We start from the raw sequence: 27,869 nt of genomic DNA on the forward strand, positions 1-27,869 counted from the left end.
AATAATTAATCTGCATTTCAGGGCTCTTTTTTTTTTTTTTAAGAATTATTTAACTGAAGTAATGTAACAGAAGAAGCAATTATTTACTTTGTAATTCTTCACTTTTTCAAGAGAACTTACTTTTATTTAGAAAATGGAAAACATGGGATGAGGGGAAAACATAGAAACAGTTACCAATGCAATACAAGATGATGAAGCACTAGAAAATAACAATAGGTTTCATCTCATAAAATACAAAATATTTTGCCTTATGATCCCATTATCTCCCCAGTAGGCCAACCCTGCTGGCCCTTGACTTTGATTGTTTCAGGTTAGGGTTTCCATTTTAATGAGGGTAAGAAAGCTCAGCTCTGGCTCCCTTCATTTGGAGCTGCAGGGCTGTGGCACTGCTGCTGATCACCATCGCAGCGACAGGAGTAATGAAGCTGAAAAACAAGGCTCTTAAAAAAACAGTGATTTCTTTATACATGGTCACTTTGGGGTCTTCTCTTACACCAAGGCCAAAATTATTGCAATGGCCAGAGCAGTGATTCACTCTTCTATCCTTTACTCTACCGTCACTTTATAGTTGGGGATTTTTTTTTCATTTTACCTGGAAAAAACCCAAGTCTTTATCATGGGTCTGTGCAGCTCCTCTTAGCCAAGCACAGCCTGAAAAAAGTGCCTTCCTTGATAACCTTCACTTGAAGTTCTCGGCAAGGATTACGTCAATATTAACCCCATCCCCCGAGGGTGGCTGCCTGGCTTCCCAGCCACAGCTGCAGGACACCAGGGCTCCGGGCTGGCCGCAGCATCGGCTGGGAAAGTGAGGGGCAGGCGATGCAGCCCCCGGCTTGTCCTGCTCCCTGCAGGACTGACTGAAACTCCACCAGACACAGGCAGCAGCGGCTGTGCCCAGTCAGAAAAGAGGAAAAGTCATTTCCTTGTATCCGTATGGCGTTGCAATTTAATTTCCTCGCCATCACAATGCTTTCAGTGGCCCACCAGGCTTTCCTTGCCCGCCTCCGTCTCCCTGCCCGCTCAGCAGAGCGTGTGGCCAGGCCTGGCCAGGCTGGGCCCGGCTGTCCGAGAGCCCGGCCGGGACAGGGTCCCTGTCCCGGCTGGGGGTTGGAACACTGCGGTAGGTCCATGGCCAGGCAGCGCGGGATGAGCGTGTGCTGCTCCTCAGCAGCGGAAAGCCCAGCACAGGGCTGGGAAGGCTGCCAGGACAGACCTGCAGTGCTGCGGCTCCGGGCATGCCGCTGTCCCGCTGCCCCCTCAGCCCTCCCGGCCATGCTGAGCCACCTCCCGAGGGAGGGGGACAGGGACGGGACGTGTCACAGCGGTGACAGCTCTCTCAGCTTCCTTGCTGGGCCACCGCGCCTTGGAAGCTCTGCGAGTCTTGACTAAGGACCATTTCTGATGGGTTTACCTCATTGTAAGACCGCGGCACTTTAAAAGCAAGCAAGCAAACAAAAAAGAGCAGGAGCTAAAATTTTTGGCCCATCTCGCTATGAATCTGGAGGGTATTTTTTGTTTGTTTACATTGCCGAGTAATAAAAACGCAATGTAGGTTTTGCATTTGGAGAAAAATAAGGCGACTGGGAGCTTACTTGGAAAGGGAGACACGTGTCTGCCTGTCTGTCTGAGCGCAGATGGCCTTGCACTGCAGTCTCGAGGCTCTGCATACGAAAATGAATCACATCAGCCTGCAACATTTCTCAGTGTTTCAAGAGTTCTGCTTTCAACACAGATATGAATGTATGTAGCAATGATCTTCATTGTCCTGACTTGGGTGATGTCATATTTTTCCATTAGGATACTGGGTGACAGCACATTTGTAGGCTTTGGGCTAAATGTATAACGAGCATGAAATTCCCTTTAATGTCAAAATAAAACCAAAGGAGAAAAAAGAGTGGAAAGGTCATATGGAAAAAACCTCCAATAATAAATATGACTTTTGGGGCCGCCTGAGTCTGGCTGTCACCGTGATGAGCCCACCGAGGCAGACACCCCGGCAACATCCCAATAATCTTATTATTTGCATGACATTAGCCATGAGGCGGGGGGATGGGGAGAGGGGTGGGGGAGGGGAAGGGGGAAGAAAGCCGCCAAAAGCATCCAGGCGGCCCCGGGCGAGCGGGCAGGCCCCTGGCGGTGGTGCTGGGGTGCGGTGGCGGCCGTGCCGGGCGGGGGCTGGGCCGGGCGGATGGTGGTGCGCAGCTACTCGCGGCGGTGCGGTAGCGGCAGCGGCGCGGAGCCCTGCGGAGCGCGGTAATGATGTCAGCTTGTTATTTACCTTCCAGCGCCGGGTGACGGCGCAGCGCGAAAGGAGAATCAATCAGCCGCCGGGTGACCCGCCAGGCGCAAAAAAACCGGAGCCGAGCGGGGGAGGGGAAGCACATGGAGCCGCGTTGCATCATCCGCCCGGGGTGGGGGGGGACACGGTTGGGACGCGGGGACACGCGTGGGACGGGCGCGCTGGAGGCTAAAGAGTCGCGGCGCTGCCGCCCGTGGGTGTCGCGCCCCAGCGAGATGCGATAAAGCCCGTTTGTGCTGATTCACAGCCCGCCGGCCCCCGCGCCCCGGGGCGCTGACTGGGCACCGCCGCCCGCCCCGGACCGGGGCAGCGGTGGCGGCGCGGGGCGCGCTCCCGCAGCGCCGCCCGGGCAGTCCGTCCGCGCCGCTGCGCGGGACGAGCGGCCGCGTCCCGGGCGCCGGAGCGCGCCCCGCGGGGCCCTGCGCGGGCCGCTTGAGTTTGGCCGGACCGGCCGCGGGGCCGAGCGCGCGGGGCACGGAGGGCGGCCGCGGGCACCGCGCGCCGGGCCGGCACCGGGGAACGCGGCGCTGCCCGGCGGGCGGGGGAGGGGAGGGCGGCCCTCCCTGTGTGCGTGCCTGGTTTGTCACCGGGTTTCAGTTGCGGGGGGGGTGTCAAAGCACAACATAACCACAGGCGGGGCGAGGGCTGGCGGCACCCCGGGGCATCCCCGGGGGCGTTGGCGGCGGCGCCTCCTCGAGCTGCGCGTCCCGGCGTGCGGGACCGAGGCAGGTGGGGGAGGGCGCGGCCGGTTCGCCCCCCAGCCGCCCCGGCCCTCCCGGTGCGCCCCCTCCCCCGCCGTCCCCTCCCTCGCTCCCGCCCGGTGGCGGCGGCCCCGGGCGCGGCTGAGGCTTCCCCTCGGCGCTGCTCCCGCCGCCGCCGCGCGTCCGCACCGGCCCCGTCAGCCCCCCCTCACCGCCATTCCGCCCCAAAACTTTCCGTTTCCCCCATCCCACTCTCCGGGACTTCCTTGTGCCGCCCGTGCGCGCGGAGGGGGGGGAGGAGGCGTGTGCGGCGGCGGCGAGGGGGGATTCGCAGCCTCCTGGCAGGCTGGCCGGGACCCCGGGGGAAGAGGAGTTGCACCATGCGCGGCAAGTGAGGGAAAGTCTCCGCCAGCAGCAGCGCCGCCGCCCCCCGCAGAAGTTGGGGCTCTCCCCGCCCGCGGGAGCGGGAGCTGTGCCTTTAACGCCCGCTGCGCCGCGAGGTGAGTTCCCGAGGCGGATTATTCATCCCGGGGACCCTGTTGTGGTTTCTTTTTCCCCCCGTCTTTTTTATTATTATTATTATTATTATTTCTCTTTTTTTTAATTTCCCCCTTTTCTTACGCTTGTCCTTCCCGGCGCAGCCCCCCGAGCCCAGCCCAGCCCGGGGCCCGCTGCCCCCCGGCGTCCCCTCTGCAGCCTGACCCGCCCGGGGGGGAGGGGGTCGCTCAACTGCCGCTTGCTATGACGAAGTTTTCTCAGCCCGGACGTTTTGGGTTCTGTTTGGGGGTTTTGGGGGTGTTTTCTCAGGGCCGAGGTGATGTGTGTGTGTGGGGGGCTGCCGTACCCGTGGCGGGTGTTTTGCAGCTGCCCCCGGGCAGAGCGACCCCGGGGCGTGGGGGAGGGGAGGGGGGCAGTTTCTCCCTACTTCTGAGACAGTATTTTAATGTATGGGGGGGGGGTTATTAAAAAAAATAATAACTGCTCGGGGAGGGGGGGAGAGAAATGCGAGGTATTCACGCTCCAGTGTGGAGTTTGCAGAGCCTGAGTGGGGGAGGGGATCCCATTCATCGCCAGGGCTTGAATCAGCAGCGGGCGGAGGGGCCGGTCGCTCCCCTACACCGAAGTTTACTTCCAAGTAGGTAAACAAGTTCGCTGCTCGCCCCCCGCCCCGGGCCCAGCCCCCCGAGCCGCGCTGCCCCCGGCCTCGCTGCCAGCGCCGCGGCCGCCGGCGGGGCCGGGGTGCGGGGAGCCCCTCGGGGCCGGAGCTGCGGGGCCGCCGACCTGTTGCACGTCCCGGGCCGGCGAGCCCAGCCCCGGGGCGGCGGGGCGGGCGGGCGCCCTGCCCCCGGCGCTGTCACCGGGCCGGGCACGGTCCCCATTTTGCGGTGCGCGTTGAGTCTCGGCGGTGGGGCTGAGGTGGGTTCGGTGCGCGGCTGAATGTCGGTGTGGTGTGATGTAAAGCGAATGACCCTTGACCTATTTAGTGGTGTGTTGCTGGGTTCTCGGGCAGGCATCCTGCACGGCGCAACGAGGGGCAAAAACACCAAGCCACACCCTAAAAGTTCGGCTCGCATATTAATTCCTCAAAGTCGGCGTTTAGACGGAATAAAGGCTGCCCTTTATGTGTTGCCTTAACATGCCTCTGTGCTGTTCTCCACGAGGATTCGTACGGCGTTTCTCCCTCCCTGACGCACGAGCCTGGCAGTGTGGATGTGGATGTGTGCGGTGGGGGAGGGGAGGCGGGCTGCTCGGCGGGGCTCACCCACCACCTCCTCCAAAAAAAGAAAATATTGCAGCATAATCTTGCAGAAACCGAAAATATTCCATTGCAAAGACTGATGATTTGAAATAAAATGGAGTGTAAAATTAAAATTTCAGGATTAGTGTTTTAGGCTAATAGTATGAAAATAAACATGTTGTGCCAGAGGGAGATCTGATTGTAGGTGATAAATACAAGGTATCTACTCTTGACAAATAAAATGTCATATCTTTATTTCTTACCCCATTTATTTGTGGTCTTTTAACCAAGACTACTTGTGTGGATGTGTAAGGTTTAACATCATCTACCTTGTGCACCATGTGACTGCACATACTGGGTTTAGGCCTCTCCCTGTCCTGCAGTCAGTGTTCTGTCATGTACAGAGACATTGGGCAGGTTTTAAATTAAATATATCCATTCTGTGATAGCAGATGTTGTTGGCAAAGAGAGCCAGATTTGTTCTAGTGTGTGTTTTGGCGTTGTTGTTTTTTTGTTTGGCTTTTTTTTAAACAATTACAGATAATAATTGCAACATCTCAACGACAGCAATAGTAAAACAGGGAAGCTTTCCCACAGAAGATTTGTAGAGGACGTGGGAGGAAAAAGGAAAGCAAGAGGGGGAGGATGCTATCACATTAAAAATGCGTTAAAGCTCTCTTGTGCTATATGTAATAATGGTAAAAACAGGGCAGATTTGAGCCGAGCTGCTGTAGTTGTCTCAGTGTTTAACACCTTCAGTGAGCTATGCAATAACCAGGGGTAGGGCAACCCTGCATGTACAGACTGGGGAAGGAGAGACTGGAAAGCAGTGCCAGGAAAGGGACCTGGGGGTCCTGGTTGATGGCAGGTTGATCATGAGTCAGCAGTGTCCTGAAAGCCGGGAGAGCCAACCCTGTCCTGGGGGCATCAGGCACAGCATGGCCAGCTGGGCAAGGGAGGGGATTGTCCTGCTCTGCTCTGCACTGGGGCAACCTCACCTTGAATGCTGGAGGCAGTTTTGGGTGCTGCAATATACAAAAGACATTCAGCTGTCAGAGAGTCTCCAAAGGAGGGCCATGAAGGTGTGAATGGCCTTGAGAGAAAGCCCTATGAATGAGGAGTGGCTGAAGTCCCTTGGCTTGTTCATTTTTAAGGAGACTGAGTGGAGACCTTATTGCAGTCTACAGCTTCCTCACGAGGGGAAGCAGCAGGGCAGACACTCTTCTCTGTGGTGACCAGTGACTGGACCCGAGGAAATGGCCTGCAGCAGTGTGTGGGCAAGTTTAGGTTGGATGTTAAGAAAAGACTCTCCACTCAGAGGGTGGTTGGGCACTGGAACAGGCTCCCCAGGGAAGAGATCACAGCAGCAAGCCTGATGGGGTTCAAGAAACATTTGGACAATGCTCTTGGGCACATGGTGTAATTCTTGGGATGTCCTGTGCCGGGACAGGACTTGAACTTGATGATCCTTGTGGGCCCCTTCCAACTCAGTATATTCTATGATTTTAAGGTTGTTTTTTTCACCCCCTGAGATGAAAAAGTGTGTCTCAGAAGCAAAGAGGATTAAAAATTACACATACGTGTGAAGACTGGCAACTACACAACTGTCCAGGTTTCTTAGGACATAAAAAAGCCCTCGGGAGATAAGTTGGCATCTGAATACATCTTCCCCCACCCAACTGAGTAAGATGACTCCACTGTTCTCTGCTATGTCACTGCTGTGAGTTATGCTACTGCTTATCTTATTTTTAAATGATTGCAGATATTCTCCGCAATAAGTATCTAAGGAGCAAAACTAAGTTAAATCATTGCTAGGGAGGGGGCACCTGGAGTTATCAGGTTCCGCTCCACCAGTTTGCCCAGTTTTCACCAAATCATAGAATATGCTGAGTTAGAAGGGGCCCACCAGGATTGAGTCCAACTCCTGACCCTGTGCAGACAGCCCCAAGAATCCCACTGTGTTTTGAACTCTTATCAGACTTGGTGCTGTGATCTCTTCCCTGGGGAGCCTGTTTCAGTGCCCAGCCTCTCTTGGGATGAAAAACCTTTGCCTGGTATCTAACCTAAACCTCCCCTGATTCCGTTTCATGCTGTTTTGGTCCTGTCACTGATTGTCAGATGGGCTTTTCTCATTTTTGTGATGTCAGGGAGCAGAAGTAGACGTGCTGTCTGCTCGGTATGTCTGATGTGCCATGGCTCCTGAAGAGCTTCCTGGACAGAGAGCCGTCCTCTGGCAGCAGCAGCTGTTGAAGGCCTGTCATCCCTTTGCTTGGAAGGAGTAGAGAAGAATGTCTCTCATTGTGGATGGGATCTTATTTCTCAGTAGCTGAGATAAGTCAGCAGTGGATTGAGCGGTGTGCTCGGTTTGGTTCATTGTGCAGGTGAGGCTGGAAAAGCCCTCCCAGGTTTAGGTTTAGGTTGCCGGGTGATTGCTGCAGGTAGTGGGGTCGGTGCACGCTTCAGTGCTGCCAGCCCTTGCTCTTTGCTGCTGCTACGAGTCCAGAGTTAGAATTCATCTTGTGTTAAACTGATGCTGTTTGTATTTTAGTAGTGCCAAGGGGCCCCCATTCAAATCAGGGTCATTTGGGGAATATTATAGACGGTGGTTCTCTCCCTAAACAGGTTGTAATGTAAGTGAGGGGAACAAAAAGCCAGGAGGGAAAATGCTGGAAAAAACTGACTCAGGGGAACGGCAGCTGATTGTAGTGCTTTATCTGCAGGACCACGGTGTGATCTCAGCTGGTAGGAGAGAGGAGAGTTGTTAACACCTGGCAGCGCTGCTGCTGGTAAATCTGTCTGCTCTGCCCAAAGAGGGGTGGGCGTCATAACGTCATCCATATCCTGGATTCCCTTTACTACTGCTCTTCTAATTCCTAGTATTTTAGATTATGTACACCAGCCTGCCTATAAAGTGATCCAGGTTTTGTAACTCTTGGGACAGCTTCTTTTTTTTATAATCTTCATTATGAGGCAAGATGGAAGTAATTTTGTAAACTCTTTTTTCAGCTCCTAAATTAAAACTCCGCTCCCTCTTCCCCTCCCTCATCCTTCCTATTTTTAGTTAGGAGGAAATAGCTGACCTCTTTACAGCAAGAACCCAGACCCCCTGGGTGCCATTTATAGGTTTCTACCAAATGGCCTACTTGGACAAGTTGGTTGAAATTAAACAAAAACATTGGAACTACGGCTGTACATAAGGAATAGCAGCCTTCCTGTCAGTACAAAATCTGTCATTTTAATGACACTGAAACAAGCATACAAAGGTGAAAAGTACAGTTTAGGTTATTTTTCTTCAGTATACAAGAGAATATTTTAAAGGCTTTTGTTGTTCTCTGATCATTGATATAATGGAATTTCATTTAAGGATGACTGATAGTGTTTTGTCTTACAGTCACAGGAAGTCCCCCAAAGTTAGGGCTGTGTAAAAGCTAGAAGCAGTCAAAGAAGGTTGTTCATTAAGAAAACATTATCGTTTCTTACCAGTTGTCTTCATGTGTAGAGATTTTGTCCTAGACAGAGATTTATAAATTATAGTTACTAATGTTTAATAATTCTGTAGAAATATAAATTTGCTTCTGCTAGTTTACCAAAAGCACATTTAATTCCACAATGGGTATGTGACAGTTGTTGAAAGTAAAGGTGCACAGGCCTTTTACACTGCTTTTCTTGAGCCACTTTTCCTATGCGTATTTGTATTTATTTTAAGTGATAATAAAAATACTGGCCTGTAGCAATAGTTATTGCATCTCTTCATTTGTTTTTTGAGAGGAGAAAAATATATTGCCTCTGTTACCTTCTGTTGGGGTCCCAGCCACCAGGCCCTTTCTATACTTTGGGGCAGCTTGGCGTTGGGTGCATCTGAGGATGTGGCTTCCATCTTTATAATCCTGTCCACTTTTTGCAGTTAAAGGGGCATCATGATGTTTAACCTCATTTCCTGACTGTCTCTATTGTTAGTGTGAATAATTAATATGTGTCCTGTTTCAACTGGAGTGCTTGTAAAACGTCATAATTTTGTATGAAGTCACAATGGAAATTTCTGCCAAGAACCCTGTGCTATTCATGCAGTACAAAATCATGATGATAGTACTGTAGTAGGAAGAAACAATTATTTTAATATTTTAGCTAAGTGCATTGCATAACTACATTTTGGCTTGAATGTTGAACTACATTTTGGCTTGGGTGTTGAACTTTAGTCATTTGCTAGGCAAAGTTCATGTGTATGAGCAGTGCCTTGATGCTTAGATGACATGACTTGGGCCCTGTTCCTGAGCAGATGAGCAGTACTAATAATGTCTAATAATTCTCTATATATGTGTATCAAAATACTCTCTTCTAAGTAGGGAGTTTGATTGACCCTTTGCTGTTGGAAGGTGAAACAAGACCAGTGTTCTCCATTAGTATGTAACAGTTGCTCTATACATCACTCCAGTGCCATTCAAAGTGTGATTGCTTTTACTGAACTAAGTTTCATTTCAGCTGCTAATTCTTAGTTACAGTTTAACCTCTTACCACTGTGAAGAGACATTAGGAGGTGTTCTGTTATATAAAATCATAACTCTATTAAATGGAAAAAAATGTAGTAACATGATTTTATGGGTTTTTTTGTATTGAAATATAACTTTCCCATACCTCCAATGAATTACTGATAGAGCAACAAAGCAACATTTTTCCCTTAGACATTTAAATTACTTGGGAAATATGCTTTGACATTGTCTTCAAGAAAACAAAGAGGATTTTACTTTGGTGGATAGATTCCTTTTGTCATTCTGCAGCATAATGCATTTGTTGTACTCCTTTTTGAAGGCAGCAGACTGCACTGGATGTACAGTGACAAACTGGCTTCTGCTATATTTTGCTGTGTAGCACCATCAGCTCTTCATCAATCCTTTGCCATTGAATAGGGACCCTGCAGAATATTCTCTAGTTCAAGTGTGAAGCAAACTATTTACGATTTATATTTCCAAATCAAAGTCATGTTACAGAGGCCCCACTGAAAGGGAGCAGTTGCATTGATGTGATTAGCATGTATGCAGTGTTGTTGTGCTTCATGCTTAGAAGTGTCCACTGCTGAGTTTGTGCTAATTTGAACACAACCCCATAGCCTACAGCAAAATAATTGGAAAGATGTTCTTCCAAAAGAATTGACCGGCACAGTGTGCAGTTAATAAATACAGGAGATTTTTATAAAGTGAAGTAAAAATACGGATTTTTCTTTTGTAAACTCATGTGTGTTGGTAACAGAATGAGGAGTTGTTACAACAACACAATAGTTTCAGTGTCATTTAGCAGCTACAAGTTGCCTGTTCATTGTATGAATGGTTTTAGTCTGGTTGCTACTGGCAGAGGGGATGTGTGTGTCCAGAGACCCATTAGTATTAGACTTGTGTTAGCACATAGTCTCAGCTGGGATTGTTGAACAGGAGTCAGTTTCACAAATATTAATTGTTTCAAATGATCTATACTAACTGTTGTGAGTGCAGGCATATGCACATAGATACACGTACATGGATAGCCTTAAGGTAGTCCAAAAAGTAGTTTTGGAGAAAAAAGGTGTGACCCTGATGCTGGAGAGTAGTGGCAGCATGCACACCCTGACTCTCACACCCTGAACTAGGATGTGCTCAGGTCAGCAGCACCAGAGGTGTTGCAGAGCCAGTGAAATGACTGTAGGCTGGGCCAGGCTGGATGTCAGGGCCAGGCTGGATGCCTTTTGGGAGAAGGCAGAGGTGCAGCACCCTTTAATTATGTGCTCGTTGAGATGTGGCAAGGTCAGGAGTGCATACTGTGCTCCTACCTCTAACTGAGCCTGGTGAGACCAGGAGGTGACAGCTGGGGCTGGGACATGCATTCAAACATCAGAATTATGTTATCTTCATTTTTTCCTCCTTTTAATTTTTTTATTATTATTATTTGGTTTTTGGTTGCTCTTAGAAGTAAAATTTAAACCCTGATCTTGACAGAGGGATTGAGGTAAAATTGCCCTCCTCCATAGTGTTCTCCACAGATAAGGTGAGTTTGCTGACAAGTTAGGGCTGGGAATCCAAGCACAGACAGTGCCGGTTCATACTGGGGGGATTAGTTTCCAAGGATATTTATCTGTTGCTTTTTACAGTCACAAAACAAACTTTAACCCTTTTCATGCCTATTTTACATGCACACATGAGTTAGACCTCTAAGAATTTGGATATAGAATTGGTTGAAACACATGAAATATTTTCTAAATATTTCAGAAGATATTGGTAATGCTGCTAACTATGTGGACTCAAATATCTCTTCTTGTATCTTAACTTTCCTATTTGGTTTTGTTTTGACTTTTTGAGTGGTTTTGTTTGGTTTTTTTGGCTTTTTTAAAACTTTTTGGCTTTACTTTTGTCCTTTTTTAATGTAAGAGCATCTGTAGTTTGTATAGTTTACTTTTTCAGTTGGTGACTTTAAAACTAAAATACTGTAATCTGGGAGGCACAGATAAAAGGCATGCCTGAGGATTATTCTGATGAGGAAAACATCTTCTTTCCTATGCCAGTTCTCAAAAAATGAAAGCAAGGAGCAGAAGCAAGTACGTTTTTAGTAACATTGCATGGTATTCACAAGACAGATTTTATATCATTCTGTGAAAACTATTCAAGGTTCCTTTATTTTCATTTTGACTACTACTGGGTTTGTTTGGGCTGCTGGTGTTGTAACTGAATAACAATGCTAATTTGTATTTGGAGGAATCTGGTTTTGTACTAAAAAACCCAAACACTCTCAGCTCTGATACTTCCGCTAGTATCAGTAAATGTCTTACATAATCAGTTAATTTAAATGAGCCAATTAGTTTAAAATTAGTGCATGACAGTGTATCATAAAAATTCATCCAGCTTCATTCTCACAGGATTTGATGTGCTTGGAGAAAAAAAACACTGAAGCTGAAAGGGTGGCCCAAAATGCAGTATTGGAGTGGAAGGAAAGAACCTATTCATTACATACAGCTCAAATTTACTAAAGCATTAACATAATGGTTTCCCTCACTGCTGATGAATGAAAATTACTTTGTGGGAGACCACCATCCTGTCTTTACTACCTAGTCTGGTAGTGCTGGGTAGAGGTTAGAAAAAAGTGTGGAATGTAGCTTAAGCCCTCCTGGGCAGTTTCCAAGGAGGAGGAAGTTGAGTGGGAGTAGGCCACCTCAAAAGCTAGGATTCACTGTTTTTAACTGGCTGACCATCAAGTGGACAACTGTTTTGGTTTTTTGGGTTTCTTTTTTTTGCTTGGCTAAGGTGGCATGTCTTCAAAACACTTAATCCTGTGCATTTCTTCAGTGTTTTGATGGTAGTATAATGGCATTATATGAGGGTACTTTATAATATGTTATTTTGTGGTTACAGAAATGGCTTTTTGTGCATGACTGGTTTTTGTAATGTTTTACGTATTTGTATGCATATGTGCCTCACTGTGGATTCAATCTTTTATTTTAAATTTTGCTTAGGCCAAGCAATAAATTCTTCCTGGTATCTACTATGTTACCAGCAGCATGTATTTTAAGAAATAAGTTTAAAGAAAAAGTTTAAAAAACACTTGAAACATGGAAGTGTTCTGTGTTCTCTAATGACAACATGTTAAATGCAATTGTAAATTGTCAGTTTGATCATGGACGCTGAATGATGGCTCTGTAAGATTTGTTGTGCACAGCAGATGTCTGTGTACATGGAGTCCAGTGTGAAAGAAATTTAATTTCCTCTTACTAAAAATAATATAGTGACCTGTATCTTCTACCTGTTTAAAATGTGCTCAGATAATTGCAGTGAATGATTTTGTAGTTGTTTGCTCCTGTATTCATTTTGCCATGAGCTTTTGAAGGACCACATTTTTCCTTTTTTTAAATGTAAATTCGAATATATATATATATATATATCTGTGGAAAGAAAGAAGAGATCTGTTCCTTTAACAACCTCACAAGGCAATTGATAGGGCACACCTTTTCACAGCTGGGTAAATCATTTACATTCAACTTATAGTGCAATGTTGTACTACAGAATTGCTATGAAGACTTTATGAATGACAACTTTTGAAGAATTTTAAACAGCAAAGCACATTGCCAGTTTATTTTGTTGCTAGTTTATTAAAACATGTGAATGTTAAGCTGTACTTAATAAAGTATAATCCCATTTTTCCATCAGCTTATCCATTAGGATAGCAAAGTATCAAAGGAAAATTATGGAACAAAAAGGTTTTTTCTCCCTTTCAGTGTTCAGTTTAGAGTTAGAAGTAATGACTGCTTTAATTTGTTAATCTTCTGTTAATCTGTAAGTTAGTTTCCTGGCTAACGGAGTTGGGTTTAGGGTATTAGTTTGCCTCAGAACAAGCCTTTGTTGTTTTTTTTTTCTTTTCTTCAAGCTTTTTGTAATTGCTTTTAAACCTTTCTTTTAATTACCTCCCTCCACCACAGCAAAAATCTTTTGGGGTTTGCAGTGGAATTTAAGAGGTTTCATTTTAATGAAATGATATTTTCTGTGTGACACAGTCTTTAACTCCAGCAAGGACAGAGTTGATGATACATTTGTGTTCTGAACATTCAGCAATGCCTGTTGTATCTATGGCCTGATGTTGCAAAAATGTGTTTGGATGTGCAGGAGATTTCTAGGGTCAGGCCTTATATGATGGCAGCACAGATTCTTGACTGATGAAGTAAACATTTCTGAGCCTTTTTTATAGCAGCAGATGATACGTGTGATTTTAGCTTTAGTCCCAACAGGCAGCGTTCCTGTAATGAAGTGGAGATTGCAGTGTCCCTCTCCTTTCCCCTAGCCCACATAAGTAGGGTTTCTTGTATGGCATAACTTCCATAGTCTCTTTTGAGTACTGTTCTTATCTGAATCTTCTCCATGCTCTTGGAAGTTTCTTTTAGATGGCAGACATGAAGTTGATATTTAGAGCCCGGTTTCTTCAAAATGTGCAGGAGCTGTGTTGGCTATGTCAAAATTTACTGGGCCTAATATTTTGCAGTATAAAGTGTAAGACTTGGTTGCAAACATACACACTGAAAAGTGGCCTGCCCAGTTGGATGGTTGGAACCTATGACCTTTTTTCAGTGAAGTGCCCTTAGTTTTTCAGGCAAGGCCATGTCACAAGGTGTAACAAACTCTAGCAATGGCTGGCAAGCATTGGCAGCAGGATGGTCTCATGGCCTGTCTGGACCATGGGGTAGTCTCAAAAGCGTTCTGCCAAATGTGACCTACCACATCCAAAGCCCAGCACGTTGGGACTGGCACTGGATGCTTGTCTTGTGTAAGGGCTGCAAGCACCATAGCCTCTGTGGAGAGAATTATCAACCTTTTTTATTCTAATTTGCTGTTTTTCTCTGGGGTGATTGCTCTGTGTTTGACTGCAGTAGATCAGGAAAATTACACAGAAGGATCGTGACATTTCTTTTTTTCACTTTAAATATTAATTTTCTAACATTTTTTTCATTTGATGACTCAAACATCCTACAAATAGTTGTCTTAAAGAAATATGTAGCTACTTAGGCTATTAGCATTGTCCTAATTGTTATTTTTGTCTTTGGAAGTACATATGGTACATTCTGGTGTCTCAAGTGGAGCCAATGTCTTGCCAGCCTATTTAAAGTGCTAACGTATGTGAGAAAGTGTGCCCTGTGGCCTGAAACATCATTCATGTATTTGCCAATTGCCTCAGTCTTTTAATTTCTGTTTGTATGCATTGCATTTGGTTAGGTTGAATTTATTATTGATTTCAACTGTTTGCAAATAGTCTACTGACAGAGCATTTGCTCACGTCTCCTTTGAGCCAGCATTTTACCCTCATTAGTCTATGGATGTGTTCTTTTGACTGTTTGCCAAATGTGTTCATAAAACCGGTGAAATTAATAGAAGGAAAAGTGGGAGCGCTGTGTGACCTGTTATTTGTGAACAACATCATGAGACTGCCTTTCAGTGTTTGACCATAGACCACTACATTTATTTTTTCCCCCCATGTTTTCCCTTTTTATTCATTTGGGTTTTTCGAGCTTCCCATCATATACAGCCATTTGCTCAGCAATGTTAGTTACCTTTTTTTTTTTGTCATATTTTGGTTTGATTTGGTTTTGAAGATGAAAGCTACTTAGGTAAATAACCACAGTAATATTTACCAGTTCTGTAATTCTGTAGTTTCAAATAATGGCTTGCAGGCTACTGGGGTACACAGGGTTGTTTTTATAGAGAGCTGTGAGGTTAAAAAAAAGAAGGAAGTCTGTTGTCATTGTTCAGTTTTACTGTGCAGGGTATCTTTATTGGTCCACAGATTTAAAGGGTTTTAAAAAATGGTCTAATTATGTTGTAAACTTCTTTAAGATGTGATGATATCTATTTTTATGACTTAGTGCTTTGTGGGTGTATATGTCATTATGCAAGTAATGATCCTTGTTTTCTCAGAAGATAATTTATACCAACATTACATTTTGGCATCAGTTTGGTTAGGTTGTGTAGATATTTATGAAAATATCCCTTCTCTTTTGTAGGACTGTGAACTGTATTTTATCTGATAGAATACAGATCTGGCTGATCTTTAATTGCACAAAGAATAATCTGTGGAGAAGCATTTGGATTCCCTTAGTTTGTGTTTACCAGGTCTGTCATATAGGAAGCCTGCTCAACTGATCTTTCTTTATTTTCAGGGTCTTATGCAGTACTGGTTTTGTTTTTAGACTACAGCTATTTATATGGCAACATCTGATTTCAGTAAATCCAAATTCTTCCATCTTAAAATGTCAAGAATTTTGTTACTTGATGTTACTACATTTGTGTTCTCTCCTTTGCTTGAGAGCAGCACTCCTTGCTAATGTTAGGAGGGGTGAGGTAGAGGAGGTGTGTATGGTGAGAGTGGGGGTGGGAAGTAAAACAGGCTCTGGCTGTTTACACATTCCAGGCAACCATAGATCTGCTCTCTTTGAGGCCTGAAATATTTTCCTTTTCACTATCAGTCTTGCAGATCTGGGGTATTTGGGCACACTGCCAATAAAAGTAAATAGTAATGTGTTAATCTCTCAGATTGAAATGTATTAAACTGTTTTACCTTTTTGTGTGTGTGCATAAGAAGAAAATATTAACTGCCTTTTATAATTAATATATGACATTTCTAGAAATACTGGAAGCTAGGACTATTGCTATAATTTCTCAAAGAGTTGCCTATAAAAGGACAAAATAAATTTGACTCCTTTTGTCTTGCTAGTTTGTTCCAAAGGGAAAGTTGCCTAGTCAAAATATTTTTGCTAACTAGATTTTCTGTTTTCAGCGTGATAACCATTGGGTCAAGGAGCTGAGGATGACTCCTTTTTTCTCATTTCTGTGTAATGCATGTATATACATGCATTTTAAAAATTTATTTTGTGGTAGGCTTAATCTGCTTTATAGTCTTTCATTTGATCATTCTGGTTTCCAGCACTTCTATTTCAGAGTCCTGATGAAATCAGATACAGAAAGCCATCCACCTGCATGACTTTTTTTTTTTCCCCCCAGTATTGGAAATTATTTCCTGCAGCCTGCACTGAAGTAGACTGAGCAGGCAAGCAGATGAATAATGATTTCTTCCAGGTTCTGCATAATGTAATGAACAGACCTTCTGTTTATTATTATTTATTATCAATATTTGTATACATGCCATTTCCTTCCCTGAAGCTTGCTTTCTTGGGTTTCTTAAAGCTGTATGCTATGTGTGAAATTATTGCTTTATTCCAAGAGGTGCAGTAATGCCACTTTGTCACTCCAGCAACTTGCTTTGTCACTAGGACTTGACATGGCCCAACTTCTTGTTGTAAATGCTTTCCAAACAGAATGTGTTGCCCTCCAGAAATATTACCATATCACAGTGGCAAACACAAAAAAGACAGTCCCACTGAGGTAACAGCTGCTACCTTCAGTCTTAGGACCATTCTAGCACATACAGTGCAAAAGGTAATTCAGACCATATAGTTTTAAGCAAATTGCTTAAAACTCTCTTGCATAGCTGTGACTGCCATGTAAGCTGCATTTAGAGGCATTTTTTGGAAAAGCTGTGGGCTTCTTCAGCTACATCACCAGCAAATTGGTTAAACTGGTGATGTTTCTCTTGACTATGTTTTTAGGAAAAAAAGCGCTGTTCTCATCCTGTAGCAACCTGGATCTAAAGCCAGAGGTTTTTTAGGGTTGCTGTCAGGCGAGATCAGACTGTTGAGTTTAACCTAAATGGAAGTAAACAGGAACATTACCTGCACCTCATTATTTCTGTGCTTTTATGACAGACACTCGAGACTGTTTGTACAGTGGCTATGGCTCATGCTGATTATGTTGTTAATAATTGGTGTCTGTAGCATGTGTACTGGCTGTGTGATTTAGAAGCCAACATTTTTGAATATAAATAGCTAAATAAGTGGCTTGTTTATCAGAAGCCTTGGATAGGTACAGCTCCAGTTGAAGTCAGAGGAGTTGGTGCTGCTTAGTGCCTGGATAAATAATTTGTCTTAGTACAGGGATGCATCATAACATTCTGACAACAAAAGTTCACCTCCATCTTTCTTCCCGAAGTTAAATAAAGCGTTATGTTAAAAAATATTTTAAAGAAAAAGATCCTACCGAGTGACTACTGTCAGTCTGTGTGGAGATGGGTGGATTTTTTCCCATGTGCATAAGTTTATTGAAAAGGAAAAACTTGACACTGATTCTCAGCAGCAACTTCTCATATTTACTATATGGGTGACTGTGCAGGTGATACATGGTTTGTGTAGAGGTGAGAGGATCTCTCTTGTAAATTGATACCAAGTTTGTTTACCATATGTGTTTAGTTTCATTTAATGTAACATTTGATGCAGTGAGAAGATGTGCTATTACTGTAGTAGTGATTCTGCTTAATATTTGTTACAAATATTTCTGAACTAAAAAACCATGAGAACTTATTTTGTGGTTGAAATAGTAGGAACTGGGAATCTTGTTCTTCTTTAAATAAACAATAGGTGGTATAATGACCTAATAAAAAAATAAAGACCTAAATGCTTCTTAAAATTTGACAGATTTACTTATTAATTATGTGTATAAATATCTAGAAATCAGCAGTATCAAATGATGATATGATATGATATGATGATCAAATTCTTACTATGTAAGAATTACATGCAAATTACACTGGCTTGGAGGTTTCTTCTTTTTTCTCTAGCTTAGAAGTGTTGTTAAGCTGGTTAAGAATTTAGTGTAAGGTATTTATTGGAAGTAATTTGATGTGAAGAACAAAATGTGATGTACTGTTCTGGTCCACGATGGAGTTAAGGAGCTATAAGATAGTAGCTTAGACTTCTCATTTTTTTCTGTTTTTGTGTAGGTTGAGAATATTGGCCTGCATGAAGCATACTGTAGGCTGTTTAAATATTGACCATTAATTTCAAGCCACAGAACCTATGAAATGAAAATTTAGACATACATTTAAAGGTTTGATTCTTATCCCTTTTTGCTGGTAACAAGTCTTTAACAGCCAAAATCAATATAACAAATTTGCATTAACCTAGCAAAACAGTTGGGTTAATTGTTCGAATTTTACAGCCTGATAGCTTTCTCTAGAATTATTATTTAGTACTTTTTTAAAATTCAGAATATTTCATAGAAATCTTAGTTATGAGTCTGGCTGATGCTGTGAAAAACCTGCAGTCACAGGGGCATGCAGCTTGTAATGGAAACTGGCTGTTCTAGTACTTAATTTATTTCTTCAGCTCTAGTGATGGAAATGTAACAACACTTCTAGTAAATCAGCAAGCTACTGTTTCAAGAGACCTTTCATAGGGAAATAGTAAGAGGTAAACCATAATAATTTATAGACAAGGAGCACAATCTGGGCCTTGCAGGAGGAACCCTCACCTATCTGGCAGATTTCTGTTGATCTTAGGCAATTGTTGTTTCCAGGAGGTTTCTCTCACCATTGGTTTCACAGTTTTTGAACCTGATAGTTTCAAAGTCTATTCTCAGCTAGGCTGCTTCCTGTGAAAAGTGATGTTTGGTGAGGTGTTCATGTGTGCCACATCATGCTGCTGAGAAGTAAATTGTTTTCATCCTGCAGTTCTTGCTTCACTTATTACATTTAATGTTCCTTTTGAGAGGGAGAGGGAGCGAGAGAGAGTGAAGCAAACAACAGTGCTGATATGGTGTGGTTTTACTGGACAGAGAGGCATGCATGCCAGCTTTCCCCAGGTTTGATCTCCCTGTGTCTTATCCATGATAGGTTTGGTTGATGCTGGTAGCAAAACAGTAGCTTAAAGAGACTGATCCTGTAAAGGTAGGAATTTACACAGCACCAGTTTCAGCCTTTAGTTGAGAATTGGCCTTTCTGAAAGAGAAAATTGGTTCTGCAAGCATTCATACATTACTACAAATTGTTCTGTTGATGAGTCTTTAAATAAAATGCCATGAAAATACACCAGAACAAAATAAAATTAAAAGAAAAAAACCAAAACAACAACAAAAATTCTGCCCACAAAGCCAACCAACCGAACAAAAAAACCCTTCAAAAACCCCATACAAACCAAAAAAACAAGCCTCAACATCCCCCACCAAAACAAAGTTAAGCTGATGACACACTTGTCAATTGAGCACTGATAGGTTGCCTTAGGACATAGGTGCTTACATTTTGAATTGATTCTCAATTGTCAACTTGATGTGTGTGGGAAGTAAAGTGAACTTTTCATGAAAAACATTCTCATAAGAACAGTTGCTATTCGTGGTTCTTCTGGTACATGTAGGTGTATGTTTGGGGAGAAGGGAAATCACATATTAGTATTTTCACATCTAAATCAAAGAGTTGCCTCACTTATCTTAAGCAATGAAGTCTTTAGATCATACCCAGTTGTTTGTCTGCTGGACAGATATACTTAATTTTCCAGTAAAAAAAAGGCTTTCTTATTTCAAAAAACTTTAATTTTGTCATTATAACTTTAGTCACATTAATTAAAATGCTAGTGATAAAAAAATATTTATACAAAGGAACTCATTATGCCTAATGGTACCAGATCAGAATTAGGCGAAAATTTTTACATTATCCGTCATGCTTCCTTGCATCAACATACCTTTATTCTAGTTCTTTCTGCAGTAGTTTGCAGACTGTTTTGGCTGTTGTATGATTGTCAGTACTGTACAAGTTGACACTGATCTAAAAAGGAGCTGTGTTTATAGCTGAGAACTCATGTTTTTACCAGTTAGAAATGTCTTTTTCCTCCTTGAAAATACTTCAGTGTAGAAGTTAACTTAATAAAGCCATTTCCCCCTTAATATTTAGACTTTCAGTTCTTAAACATTAAAACCAAAGTGCTGTTAGCTGTATTTTGATAGGCAGAAATGTCCAGGGCTGGGTTGAATAGGGCTCTGAGCAACCTGGTCCAGTGGGAGGTATGTCCCTGGCCATGGCAGGGTGGGTGGAACAAGATGATCTGTAAGATCCCTTCCAACCCAAACCATTCTATCATTCTGTGAATATGTTGAAGTTCAATTTTAAATAGTTCAACTTAAAAAAAACCACAAAAACAGAAAGAAAGATCTCTTTCAAATGTATTTATGTACTTATTTTTATGAAATATGTGTCTTTATTGTAGACCAGACATTTCCATCTTATAGGATGTGGCTGTAGGTGTTCAATATTTATGTCTGTGCTTAACTGCATACACAATGGTTTCACAGGAATAGAATAAACAGCAGTTGTGTACAGAAAGCTTTGTGTTCGTGTGTGTGTATGTTTAGGACCTGACCTTCATTGCTGGTTTATAATTCCTAAGAATTTCCTGTCTGAAGTTGAAATGTTTTAAAATCCATCTTACTTCTACTTTGTAGATTTTAAAACAAGTACCAGGTAACTAAGAGCTTTCCATAGGCAGTGAACACTTACTTGTTGAGCCTTCTGGTTTGTCTTTGTGGTTCATGTTTAATCTTTGGGTACCCCCAGCCCCCTCTCAGTGAGGGCTGGGCAGAGGAATGTTTGACTGCTGCCCACAATACTCTTAGGGAAAAACAAGTCTGTGAGACTTCTATGTAAATAACACAGCATTTAGTAATGAGAAAGTTAGCAACTGTCTTAATTGCTCATGAGACATATCTTGTAGAAATGTGCTTTGAAATTTTCTTTCAAGTTATCTCTGTATCTCTGGTCTGAATTTTATATCCACCAGCATTGCAGACTTACTTATTCTGCAACTAAATGGAAGAAGTGTACATTTCAAACATTGTCTAGTCGCAGTTAGTTCCTCGTGTTACAATCCTCAGAGAAGTTAATGCTCCCTTCTGAGACGAAGGAGGCCTGTCACCAAAGGAATTGAATAAATTATAGTGGTATTCAAAGGGCAGAATGAAAAGACAGGTGTTGGGATTGCAGATGTAGCTTTAGTCAGATGAAGGAAATGGTTGTAAATATGCAGTCTGGTTCATAATGTAGGAAAAAGGGGACTCATGGAGTTCCCAGACAGTGTGTATGTAGAGTTTGGATAGTTTATAAATGTTTGAGGTGTTTTTTCCTGCTTGTGTGAAACAGGATTTTTCCGAAGCTTTCTGTCTGGGGCAGGCACTAAGCTTCATTTACCCAGCCATTTTGAGAAACAACGTGAATGCCTTTTGTATTCTTAAAGGACGTGGTTTGCAATATTTTCCAGAATTGCTGTGACACAGCCTGTGGGGCTGTGTGTGTGCCCAGTGCTGGGGACCAGGCTCCTGCGCTGGCAGGGTCTGTGGGGCTGTGTCTGTCCCAGTGCTGGGGACCAGGCTCCTGCCCTGGCAGGGTCTGTGGGGCTGTGTGTGTGCCCAGTGCTGGGGACCAGGCTCCTGCCCTGGCAGGGTCTGTGGGGCTGTGGGGCTGTGTCTGTCCGCAGTGCTGGGGACCAGGTTCCTGCGCTGGCAGGGTCTGTGGGGCTGTGGGGCTGTGTCTGTCCCCAGTGCTGGGGACCAGGTTCCTGCCCTGGCAGGGTCTGTGGGGCTGTGTGTGTGCCCAGTGCTGGGGAGCAGGCTCCTGCCCTGGCAGGGTCTGTGGGGCTGTGGGGCTGTGTGTGTGCCCAGTGCTGGGGACCAGGTTCCTGCCCTGGCAGGGTCTGTGGGGCTGTGTCTGTCCCAGTGCTGGGGACCAGGCTCCTGCCCTGGCAGGGTCTGTGGGGCTGTGTGTGTGCCCAGTGCTGGGGACCAGGCTCCTGCCCTGGCAGGGTCTGTGGGGCTGTGTCTGTCCCAGTGCTGGGGACCAGGCTCCTGCCCTGGCAGGGTCTGTGGGGCTGTGTCTGTCCCAGTGCTGGGGACCAGGCTCCTGCCCTGGCAGGGTCTGTGGGGCTGTGTCTGTCCCCAGTGCTGGGGACCAGGTTCCTGCGCTGGCAGGGTCTGTGGGGCTGTGTCTGTCCCAGTGCTGGGGACCAGGCTCCTGCCCTGGCAGGGTCTGTCGGGCTGTGTCTGTCCCCAGTGCTGGGGACCAGGCTCCTGCGCTGGCAGGGTCTGTGGGGCTGTGGGGCTGTGTCTGTCCCCAGTGCTGGGGAGCAGGCTCCTGCCCTGGCCTGCCCAGCACTGCTCTGGGCCGTGCCTGGCTCCTCAGGCAGGCTGCTGCTCACAGCTCTCCCCTGACCCGGGTGGGGCATCTCCTGGGACAGTGTAACACGTTTGGTGGAGCCTCTGTGCGTCTCCCCTGAGAACACGAGAGAGAAAACTTTGCCAGGGGTGTTTGTTGTGGCAGAAGGCATCAGCCAGCAGGCGTTCTGAGAAGCCAGGGAGGAGGTGAACAGCAGCAGTGAGAGGCAGCAAGGCTGAACTTGCCTGGCACTGCCATATGGCTGCTGAAATATTGCTGGCAAATCGCTTCTTGCTGGTGGGCAAGAGGGCTGGGGTTGGAGGAGATATGAGCTGGGGAAGAGGGATGGATGCCAGCCTTCCCTAGGTGCTAGGGGCTGCAGGATGTGCTCTCCTCCTCTCTTGCCCACTGGCAAGGACCGTCCATCATTTGTGGCTATTGTTTGATGCAATTAGATTTTATTGACCAAGATGACCTTAATAGATAGGTTTCATTTATGTATCTTGGTTTTATTGCAGTTTAGCCATCTAAATACCCATGAGGCTCTTAAAATAACAAGGATACTATTAATTAGAAGCTAAGGATTGTAAGCTTAAAACAATACATAATTTCTTCATTTGTAACTACCTCCAGGTATTTAAAAATAGACTTTCACTAAAAATGTTTTGGTAAGTGATAGCTGATTAATATAAGAAAGAAATCTATGTAATTTTCTTTTTTTTTTCTTCCCTTTTTGTCTCTTGCTTATTTTAGACACTGTTGTCACATTCAATGTCATTGTAGTTCTCCAAGGTCACTGTTTTTCCCATCTAGTCTGTTGAGAGTTTTACCCCATGGTGAAGGTATTTTTTAAATAGTAACATGAAATAATTTTCGAATCCATAAAAGCAAACATAAGAATTACAACTGATTTAACCTGTGTAACTACCCTGCTTGTTTGAAATTGAGAAGATTTCACAGAGACAGTGTCTCTTAAAATGGAGGGAGAGAGAAAATAAGTGGCATTAGCTAAATGGAAGGTCGTAGAGCTAAGAGCCTAATATGTAATAGAGTGGTTTTTTGCTATTTTGCAGTCAGCAACAAAATGAAGCAAATACATTGGACTAGAAGCTGAAGTTTTCTACTGTGAAATGGAAATTTATCTGGTATATTGTACTTTTAAAAATATATTGTTTGTTTTTCTGCTAATGAGTGCATGCCAGATTATTGTTTACCAGTTACCATTATAGTCCAAATCAGAATTGAAGTTGGCAGAACATAAAGGAAATTTTGAGGCAGCTAAATATCATCATCCGGAGCTTCATTTACAGTATGTGTTTGTGACTTCAAAAGTACCATACATCGAGGAACAGGCATATTAGTCACCAGCACAGTTCAGTTCAAATAACTCTTTATTTTTATGAATTCCTATTTAAGAATTGATTAAAATATCAGTATTACTGCCTTTACAATGGAAAAGCTGGTTGTCTATTAAGAATAGAGCTGCTTAGACTGGAATAGCAGACTGGAATACAGTACTTTTGTGTAACTGGGAAGTGCATGTAAAGCACCATGCTTTTCCCTGGTGAAGTGGCCTGCCAGGCTCAGGTGCTGGGCAGTGTTTTGTTACTGAGGTGTTCTACTCTGCTGACAAGTAGAGCCATTTCACTGGATCTTAGCTCACACTGCCTGAATGTAAGAGTATGAAAGGGTTGAGAGAGAAAAGAAACGGAAATAATCAGTTTGTGTACCGTGGGGACATTAACAGCTACAGCTAGAGTGACTTCTGTCTGATTTCAGCACTTGCCAGCCAAATCCAGAGTTTATATGGTAAAAACTAAAAGGTAGCTCAGCCCACAAACTTGCCTTGGGTAGCATGATCTACATGGGAGCTCAGGCGTCTTGAGTAGGTGTATGTCACCTGTCTAAGCATTATCGAGGTTTTCCTAAGAAACAAAATCTGTAGTTTGGATTTGTAAAATCATATAATATCTCAAGTGTAAAGGAGCCCAGAAGGGGTCTAACTCCTTGCTCCTCACAGGAGTGCCTAAAACCAAACTGCAGGATTAAGAGCCTCATCCAAGATGCCTCCTCCAGCAGGCCTGGCTGGTGCTGTGACCATTTCCCTGGGGAGCTGTTCCAGTGCCCAGCTACCCTCCTGGTGAAGAACCTTTTCCTAATGTGCAAATTGGCATTGTCTGTCACTCCATTCCTCCCAGAATAGAGTACTTGGTTCTGTTAAGCATCAGCCACATTCCACAGTGTTAATGAGCTCAAAGATAAGGAATTCCTCCAAGTGTTGTAAGGATTAGTGGCTGAGGGAGGGGGTAAAGGAGACCAAAGTCATGCCACTCCCTCACTATGGGAAGAGCTCCTGGCTAGTTTGTGGCTCATTGCATGGGGCAGCACTGACTGGCCCGGTAGCACATGGATCCTCTGGATAATAGCAGGAGTTTGTGAGGCTTTTCAGCAGGCCTGGTGTATGAAAGTGTCAAAACCCAGATTATTTTAGTTCTGCTGTTTAACATATTTATTTGTTATGTGAGCTGCAGTCTGGTATGAACTTAATTCAAAGCCCGTTGCAAATGCCTATTTGCGGAAGGGGCGTGAACTTACTCTTTTTAAAATACATTTTTGAGTGTAATTGTGAAATACAGATAAAGTTATAAATCCATCAGCAAACTGACTATTTTAAGGTCATCTAGTCATGTTTGCAGAGATTAGATTTTTACAAATGTGATATTTTTAGCTGGATGAAAATGAGCATATACCACATGCTGGAGGTATGAAGCAGCTTTGTAAGCTGTAAGTAAGTTTAAAACCTTCTGTTTTCAATATGATGTTTTTAAATCTAATGGTGTACAGTATTTGTCAAATGCTATATTATTATAGTGTAGCACAATTCTAAATGCAGAATCATCATATAAATTTATCATGCAGCTAGAGAATTTACGCTGATAATTAAGACTTCTTATGTAGTTAATTTCTGTGACCCTAGCATAAGGACTTTTTGTTACTATGCTATGTAGAAAAGCTTGTATAAATTTCTTTTGTGATACTGGGTTGTGATGTGTAATACATAAAAGCTAATTTATCTTTAGACCGCATTTTCATCTTAACTTACAATAGGAATGTGGATTTTTGTTACATTTTAATTGGTTATTTTTGATTATGGTCCAGCTGACATTTCAAAATATAGCTTATATGTAATAAAGTACCTACCTCTGTGAGTATATATATCTCTTGAAATCAGTTGTGGTACAGTTCTCATCCAGACTGATCCTAGGAGTGCATCAAACAGCATCAGCAGCCACTCAAAAGAGGTGATTTGCCCTCTGTATTCAGCATTGGCTCTCAGCTTTACCTTGAGCACTGTGTGCTCTTCTGAGCCCAAAATTTAACAAGGATGTGAAGGTCCTTGAATGTGTCTAGAGGAAGTCACCAAATGTAGTGAAAAGGGCTGGAAAGCATGTTCTGAGAGGAGCAGCTGAGGACTTTGGGCTTGTCTCCTTGGAGAGAAGGAGCCTGGCAAGCAACCTCATTGCTCTGGATGGCTTGCTAAGGAGGGAAAGCAGAGAGGGAGGTGCTGATCTCTTCTCCCTGGAAGGCAGTGAAAGGATGTGTGGGAATGTCTCAGAGCTGCACCAGGCTCAGTTTAGACTTTAAACACATCACTTTACCAAGAGGGTGGTCAAACACTGGAACAGGCTTCCTAGAGTGGTGGTCAACGCTCCAAGGATAACAGTGCTTGGACAGTCCCCTTACAAAGTGCTTTAATTCTTGGCTAGTCCTGAACTGGGACTAGGGAGAGTTGTAGGTCCCTTCCAACTGTTCTGTTCTATCCTTTAGCTGTGAAGCTCCTCTTATGTTTGTTACTAGACCTGTAGAGCTTAGTATCAGATCAGGCTGAACATACATCCTGTGACCATGCAAAACAGAAGGGAAAATAAAAGTACCTAGGCATTCCTTTACATTTGGACTTCGTGAAAGCCTGCTCTGAGTGTGCATTCAGCTATTTTGGAGTGTCCTCTCTGGAGAGTCAGGTAAAAGCATTTGTTACAATCTGTTCTCAATACTGTTTTCCAGGTATAAGCAGCTTATTCTCCAGTAACGATGTCAGTGTAAAAACCTGTGCAACAGCCTAGTGCCACATGTGTAGGTGGAGCTATTCTGCTAAAGGTGCTGCCATGTTTGTTTTTTTTTTTTTATTGTAACCTGTCTAAACCTTAGTCCATTTATCTATCCCCTTGCTGTAACCCAGCAAGTATCAAGGGGTTTGAACTGCATTGTATTAGATTATAAAACCCTTCTCTAATAATGAGGTGCTTATTTTCAGCAGTGGTTACAGAAAATTTAATAGATATAAACACGACTTAATGGAAAACAGGGAGAAAGGACTTGTGAAACGGCTGTAGAGTGGTCGCTGAGCTGCTGTGTATGTTCCATTTTGGTATAATAAGCAGAGCATTCTGAAATCATGCAGATTTTCTATCAGAAAATTTGCCAGTTCTTTATTCTGGAGGAAACAGATTATATTGGTAATTGGCAGACAGATCAAGAGACATACTGGTTGTCCATGGTTAAACTCACCATGTCTGATGATGATTTTTCCTGGATTGACACAGCCAGGGTGTGATCAGTGCTTGCTTTTGTTTCCTCATTATGCTGAAATTTAATTACCTGTATTTAGAACAAAATCCCCTGAAACTGGAAACCATTTACATTACTTTGCTCTGTTTTTTAAATGCTACACCCACAGTAAGTCATTTCCCTCTTGCTAGTTATAGCTGTAAAGAAGTGGTGCTTTAAGGGAGGGACCTCACTAGGTGGTTGGATGGGATGAGGTACATGGATGGAATGGTTAGAACTTGAAAGCCTCCCTTCACCTGCTTTTGCTCTGTACATTCTACTGAGAAATTATTAACAGGTGCTGAAGGCATGAGTGCTGCCTGCCCTGAACTCTCAATGCACAAAGAAAAGATCAAACATACTTTTTTTTTTTTTAAATAAAAGGAAACCACTGGAGTTGGAATTTGTTGTGAATGAGGACTAACCTGACAATACTTACTGAATTTTCAGTGACAGTGAAATACAACTATTAATAACCACATCAACTGTTCTTTTTCAATCTGTTTTTCTTGTCCTACCACCGGGAGGACACTGGCAGACTGAGGAAGGATTAAGAAACTATTTTAATCAATCATTAAAACACTCTTGAGAGAGGTATGGCTGGGGATGCTATGCTCAGAAAGAGATAAAGACACACTTCCAAAATAAGTAAGATTATTTTCCTCTCGTCCTTTGCTTTGTATCAGTGCCCATCCCATCCTCCACATCGTGTTTGTTAGCCTGTAGATTTTTGAAAAGATAACATTGGCTTTCTCTCCATATCAAGATCTCAATCCCATTTGCATTGACATTTTAGCTTTACGAGGGAGAATGCATTATGTAAAGTTTCCATTAGCCTGCAAAATATTAAATTAAGTGTTGAAAACATGAGTTGTTTGTGGTGAGTGAAGCAGAGCAAGCCATGGAGATGATTTGTACTCGTCAAAATTAGATAAAGCTGTTGGTTTGGTTTTTGTAGGTTAGACAGAACGTAGCCTACCTCTCACTTTCCCTCCCATCTTTT

General features: G+C 43.7%; 1 protein-coding gene across 1 annotated transcript in view; it reads left to right on the forward strand.

The window, feature by feature from the left end:
- Nucleotides 1-3,143: 3,143 nt before the first annotated feature.
- TBL1X (transducin beta like 1 X-linked) overlaps nucleotides 3,144-27,869 on the forward strand; it is a 195,841-nt gene continuing 171,115 nt past the window's right edge. Inside the window, exon 1 of the mRNA XM_066545344.1 lies at nucleotides 3,144-3,500. The gene's annotated coding sequence lies outside the window, so the exon portion shown is untranslated. The remainder of the gene's footprint in view (nucleotides 3,501-27,869) is intronic.

This window comes from Molothrus aeneus, chromosome 2 (assembly GCF_037042795.1).
Source record: "Molothrus aeneus isolate 106 chromosome 2, BPBGC_Maene_1.0, whole genome shotgun sequence".
Taxonomy (NCBI): Eukaryota; Metazoa; Chordata; class Aves; order Passeriformes; family Icteridae; genus Molothrus; species Molothrus aeneus.